This window comes from Aplysia californica, unplaced genomic scaffold, assembly GCF_000002075.1.
Source record: "Aplysia californica isolate F4 #8 unplaced genomic scaffold, AplCal3.0 scaffold00032, whole genome shotgun sequence".
Taxonomy (NCBI): Eukaryota; Metazoa; Mollusca; class Gastropoda; order Aplysiida; family Aplysiidae; genus Aplysia; species Aplysia californica.
This window is the reverse complement of record NW_004797302.1, coordinates 2029825-2036480: the sequence shown is the minus strand read 5'-3', so window position 1 is coordinate 2036480 and position 6656 is coordinate 2029825. Positions and strand designations below refer to the sequence as shown.

The 6656-nt window shown below is 42.1% G+C and overlaps 1 long non-coding RNA gene across 1 annotated transcript in view; it reads right to left on the bottom strand.

Annotated features, from left to right (window-relative positions):
• Positions 1–5031: 5031 nt before the first annotated feature.
• The window catches only part of LOC118479169, a 4097-nt gene continuing 2472 nt past the window's right edge, over positions 5032–6656 (bottom strand). The window contains exons 2-3 of the long non-coding RNA XR_004859514.1: positions 5849–5988; positions 5032–5172 (exon numbers count right to left, since the gene is read on the bottom strand). This is a non-coding gene — a long non-coding RNA (uncharacterized LOC118479169). The remainder of the gene's footprint in view (positions 5173–5848; positions 5989–6656) is intronic.

The window sequence follows — 6656 nt, the reverse complement described above, 5'->3', positions numbered from 1 at the left end:
GAAGAAGAAGAAGAAGAAGAAGAAGAAGAAGAAGAAGAAGAAGAAGAAGAAGAAGAAGAAGAAGAAGAAGAAGAAGAAGAAGAAGAAGAAGAAGAAAGTAGCATTTAACAAAATGTTTCACCAGCATCCCAAAACAGACTACGTAATGTACTCTCAGGCTTCTGGTCCAAACTAACCTAAACTTCACTAAAAGGGGAGTAAAATCTCACTCTCTCCAAAAGCTTTAGAAATCCTCACATGGAGCAGGCTAGTTTGACACTACCTTAGAGTCTGAAGGCCGCCAAAAGGAAGAAATTAAAGAAAAGATTAAATCCTTTACGGACCTCAGGAGTGACTGACGTTGAGTGGAAAATCCGGAGTCTTTGGAGTTTTTTCCTTGATTTGCTTTTGCAATGCTGTTTCTCTTTTTCTCTTTCTGTCCAGCCACAGGGACAAGTAAAGAGCTGAGGAATGGGAAACAGCGGCAGTGCTTAGCGAATACCGCGATGGTAATAATCCACGGTATCGATACTCAATGCTGAGTCGTGTGTTTTTGAGGGTGGAGAGTGGTTGTTACTTTTTTCGGGTGTGTTTGTTTTGTTGGGGTTTTTTGGGGTTTTTTTTGGGGGGGTAGTGTTTTGTTTTTATTTTGTTTTGTTTTTTGTGGGGGGTTTTGTAGCTTATTAACTGAGTTAATACAGTGAATGAAAATAGACTTGCAACATACTTCTTCTTTATTTTTTTTCTTGCGTCAGCTCCTTATGACTATAGGCAGCGGCTTGGTCCTGTCTCTCTTGCTCGTTTGTTTGGTAAGAATTTTACGGCACTTGCAGGACAATTAAATCATATAAATGACGAACATTTGAGATGTTACAAGAACGTGACAAACACACCAAAAGGAGAAGAGATAAGAACAACAGATATTTGATAGGAATGAATTAGCGAACCACACCAGAGCTCCCGCCAACCACCCACTTGCTTATTAGCCTTGCTACATCGACGAGGTCTCCTGACAACTTTGTTGCTGTGCTCATCTTTAGTTCGGTCTGTCTCCCTACTCGTCCTGGGACTCGAGAATGGCAGCATACACTATTGGTGGATTCGTATTATTTTATTTTATTTTTATTTTTGGGGGTGGAGTATTTATGTGTGCTTATGTGTGTGTGTGTGTGTGTGTGTGTGTGTGTGTGTGTGTGTGTGTGTGTGTGTGTGTGTGTGTGTGTGTGTGTGTGTATTATTATGTGTGTGTGCAAATGTGTAGGCGTAGAAATTTTATAATCTGAAAAATCTTAAACAAAAACAGAAAAGACTCAGTTTCATGACGATTCGAGAGAGCTCTAGTTATCGAAAAATCGAGATGAAATCAAATTTAACCTGCTTCGTCTATCTGTATTCGATTACACAAGGAGATGACTTCAAAGTCGCTTTTCCCTGGTGCAGCCGAATAGCCTAGAGAACGGGACGGAGAGATTATTTTGTTCGGTTTTGTTTTTGTTTTTGTTTTCTTTTCTCAGCCTCAAAGACAAGTAAAGGGGGTTCAAACGAACCTAATAACCCCATCTGTCTAGCAAGTTCACAGACTCTCATCCATTTTTCTCTCCATCCATCTCCATGATTAGAAGTGTATGACTCTACAATTTTATGTTTTTGTGCTCATATTTTAATCTACAATAGGTGAAGGGGAATGCTTTTTCATCTCTTTCGTTCTTTTGGTTCTTTCGAACTGCGTACTTCTTCCTACAGCCCCCCCCCCCCCCCCCCCGGGTCAAATTTTTTTCTCCGAAAAAAACAACCCCCAGTTATCTCGAGTGGCAAAGGTTCCAAACTGCACTTTGTCTTTTTAATGCTAGTTTACTTATACTCGAGTGAACACAAGTTAGATCATTTAGGAAGCAGGCTTAGACCCAGCCTCTCCTCGCCAATCCAGGCTCACAGAGAAGCAAAAGTCGCACCAGAAAGACGAAAAAAAAGATTGTTCACATGATAATCGAACTCAGGTCTTTTGTGTTCGATGATGAAGTGCTTAACCACTACATCACAGCTGCCGGTTAGCATTCTTCCTAATATATAACATTGTACTAAAATAGAACAATCGGTACGGTAATATTCCTTTCGCTTACGCCGGAGGAGAGCGACTTTGACGTCATTGTCTGGTGGCCTAGTGGTTAGGCTAAAAAGTAAAGTTGTTCCCTCGTCCGATCCGGCCATTGGGGATTACCTTGTCAGTAAGACAACTTCCTGGGCCTTCGGCATAATGTGGTAGGGTGGCCAGTTCCTTTCCACGCCGCCTTTACTTCCCCAACTCGAAGTCAGGTATCCATTACTGGTGGGTGGGCAGGAGGGGGCGTAAAACATCCGTGTCCGAATCGATGCTCGAACCCGGACCTTCCGCTTCGGAGACGAGCGTACTAACCGCTCCGTTACTGCACCCTCTTAGGTTAGGCTATCGGACTCATAATCGAGAGATTGGGGGTTCGGGGGTTCGAGCCGCAGGCCCGATGTTGTGTCCTTGGAAAAGGCACTTTACACGAATTTTCCTCTCTTCGCCCAGGTAGGAATGGGTACCCAGCCATAGACAGGGAAAGATCTTGTCAATATGTTAGTGTTTTAGCGCCTCTGTATAGCTGTTTGCACCGTAGGCTTAGGAAGTTGAGGTGGTTTCATAATGCGTTCAGGTCTGCAGGGGTAATAGTATAGATTGTGAAGCACATAGAGCTTGCTGTTGAGCGGGGAATTTGCGCTATACAAATGCTATCTATTACTATTATTATTATTATTATTATTATTAACTGGTAACAGTATCGAATACAAAATGTAGACAAGGCCGGTTGTATTTGGTTTCGATTTTTCATGGCTAAAGCTATGTCGAATTTCCATGCAACTGACTTTTTTCGCGGTCTTTGTTGTTGTTGTTGTTGTCGTCGTCGTCGTCGTCGTCGTCGTCCTCCTCCTCCTCCTCCTCCTCCTCATCGTCATTGATGTTGTTGTTGGGGTATTTTTTATCATTTTTTCCCTCCATTTTCATTTTTGTTTCGCTAATTCCAAATAGAAAATTGATCGACAAAACGAGCAACACCCACCATCGAGACGAGGTATTCGTTCAGCACATTCGCTGTTCCTCCGTTTTCCATCCTTTCGTGCAGACTCAATGAGGTTTCAGCTTGCGTGAAGTGACTCGGAAATACTTCGTAATTTTCCTCATATTATTTTTATTCTGAGACACGCCAGTGAGTGGGTCTCAAAGACTATCATCTGCAATGCATTCTTGTTGTGTATACAGCCTTTTGAATCCAACCCTTGTGATTAACTACAAGTGACAGAGTCATCACAGCTGCTAATACACAGGAGAGGTCACCCTTGACCTTTCAACCTCTGACCTGTTGGCCTGTCGTGACGTGTTACTGACAAGGCTACGCTGGGAGAGCGAGTCCAGAGAAGAAATTATTGTGTGTTTGTCTCAGGGTGGAGGAAGATCAGCAACAGAATCTGAGTAACGACTAAGGCAATGACAAAAGCAGTGACAACAGCAGTGACAGCAGCACTGACAGCAGCACTGACAACAGCAATAAGAACATAAGCGACAACTGCAGTGACAGCAATGAATGACAATAGCTCTGGCAACAGTAGTGGTAACAGCAGCAACAGCACTGACAACAGCTGTGAAAACAGCAGTGACAACAGCCACAACAGCATTCACAGCCAGCAGCATTCACAACAGCAGTGAGGAATGACAACTGCAATAACAACAGCAGTGACAGCAGCAATGACAGCAGCTACAGAATAGGACTAGTTTGCCCGTCAGTGTCTGATGATGATCAGAGGATCTGCAGAAGATGTTACGAAATAGAAGAATAATTAAGGGTTAGAGCGACTTGCTGCTTTTGACAATTATATTAGGACAATGGACCAACATTAAAGATGGTTCGAGTAAGGGACGGGGTAGAGGGTGTCTACGTCCCTCGTGACTCATTGGAGTAAAGGAAAAAAGGACTGACGTAAACATAAAAAACTCAACTGTCAGTGAGTGAACGTATGTCTCCTCAATAATTAGTTAATAAACACCATCTCACATCATCATTCCCCACCACCATCACGTCTAAAATCGTCATTGCTCTCAGATCCTGGACATACATCTATATTCCTTGAATCTCTATATGTAACAGTTATACGTTATAATAAGTGTGTACGTAATAAATTATTAGGCACTAATAAGCACTTTTTTCTACTAATCAGATTGCGTCAATCTCACAGAAATGGGCAAGGGACAATAAAAGGATAATGGCCCAATTCTGGCTGGGAAGAGTTTGCCACATTTTGAGCATTTAAGAGCTCCACTTGCGGGCTGCTCTCTTGACTTTAGCAACAGGTTCAGATTCAGCGGTGAAAAGGACAGGAAGAGTTGATGATGAGGATGATGATGATGATGATGATGATGATGATGATGATGATGATGATGATGATGATGATGATGATGATGGGGGTGGTAACAATGATGGCGGTTACGATGATGATGCTGTAATGTTGGAAATGATGTGCAAGTTAATCGTGGTGTTAGCCTACTTCTTCATTTGGAGCTTACTCTTGATCCCCCCAGGTTAACCGGGAAAAGGGGAGGGGGGGGGGACACAACCCTCATTCCCAACTCCTCTCACAGAGCGACAAAAAGTTTAGAAATATTTCGTCATCTTCGTCCCTAGAATCTGAACCAGAAGCTCACCAAACAGCGTGATGTGGAGCCTAAGTGTTTAATAAAGGTATAGATCAAGCAGAGTTAAAGTGTGTCGCCGCGAGATGGTATCCGGCTCTCGTCAAAATTTTTGGGTGCTTGGGGTGAATGGATTAAAATGTCCATATATCAATGAAAATTGCCCAGCGGGTGGACAATGTTGGTTTATCTGATTTCATTATTTTGGCGAGGGCCTGACTTCACCACGATCACACACACACACACACACACACACACACACACTCACACACATACAGACACACACACACAGACACACACATACACACACACACACACACACACACTCAAAAACGACATTGTTGATATCTTTTTCTAAGAGCGCAAAAGTGTTTATGATTTATTTAAAAGTCAGTGGGCGCAGTTTTGTGAACCCCGAGTAATCTTCATCCATTCGGGAACGTAGCCTCTAAGAAACGCTGCATCTTTTTCACACGCTAGACTGCCTCCTGAAAACAAAAGTCTTTAATGAAAATGAATACTAAAAATATAGTTAATTGTACATTCTATATTCATACATATGACTAAGGGAAGATAATCAATGTGTTTTTTTACACAGTAGCCAATGCTGAATGAAAATCAGAAAAAACACCGGAAACTATCAAGACCCTGTGTTTTCGAAGGAAAAAGAGACTTCAAAGCTGATGCTTTGATAGTGCCTGGCTTTGATATTTTTTTCCACTTATTTTTCAGAAAGCCCGAGGACTAATGCTTTCAAGAAAACATTTTTAGGTTTCATATATTATATATAATACAATAGTGCCCTGCCCTGTGAACCAATCATATTCCTTGTGGTTTGCATCTCAATCTTGATACTCTTTATCTTGTCACCCATCATCGCTCAAGTCGTCTAAAACATTTAACTGAAAAATTATTATTTGTTTAAACGTTAAAAACGTGTTATTTCTCAAACGCAAAGGTTGGTCTTCTAATATTCACAAATACAAGGCCCCTTGGTTAATTTTTATTTGTTGAAAATTGGTGCAAAGACGACCGAGCTATTGCCTTTAAAATGGACCCACTTTTTTCGACACCTAACATAAAAAATTGCTTTCCGGTACGTAGTCTGAGGATTGCATTCCCTGCTAGTCCTATAAAGTCCCTGGACGCAACAACTGCACCTACTGTATGCTTTGGAGTTCGGAATCCCACGATGGTTTTCAACATTCTGACTTTGACTCTGTGGTCACCTTCGTCTGTGATGTAGGCACTTCGCAGTCGCAGGCAGAAGCTGTGAGATCTTACCGTTTGATCCCGGCCTGGGCCTGGGGGACAAGGTCGAAGCAGCTTCTAAAGTATGATTTAAACTGAGTTTATAGGAGTTCAAAAATACTAAAACTTACCATTATGAACAACTGTTATTAATTTGCTGATGTGTAGAAAAGTGGGAAGGCATGGGATAATATCAAGGATAGGGAAATGTGGAAAGTGTTTGTTTGTGGCCTATACCGTGATGCAGGGAGACGACGGCAATGATGATGATGATGATGATGATGATGATGATGATGATGATGATGATGATGATCACTAACTCTGTGTTCCAAACTGCCTTCCCTTTTTACCTTTCCTTGTAGCTCTCGTGGATATGTGTGGCCATGGAATTGAATTATAATAAAATTAGTATCCATAAAAATCTCACTGCAATGTGTGAGCATCATGGGCCTCACCATTATGCCAAAATGAAGGGCAAATACGAGTCTCACTATACTCGGGTGCTTGTATTTGATCTTCACCTGGCTCAAATGGTGCGCTCCATAGTGAACGCGAAATAAGTTGCAGCGTAACGTCTAGGATTGTACATGTTTATGGCTCAGACTCAGGCGCAGAAAGTATGTTAACAGGGTGGACTAGAGCAATTGGAAGTTTTGGGTACAAGAGAAAGAAGGTTCGGTATTGAGGGAGGGAGGGGGAGGAAGAGGGTGTTGGTGGGGGG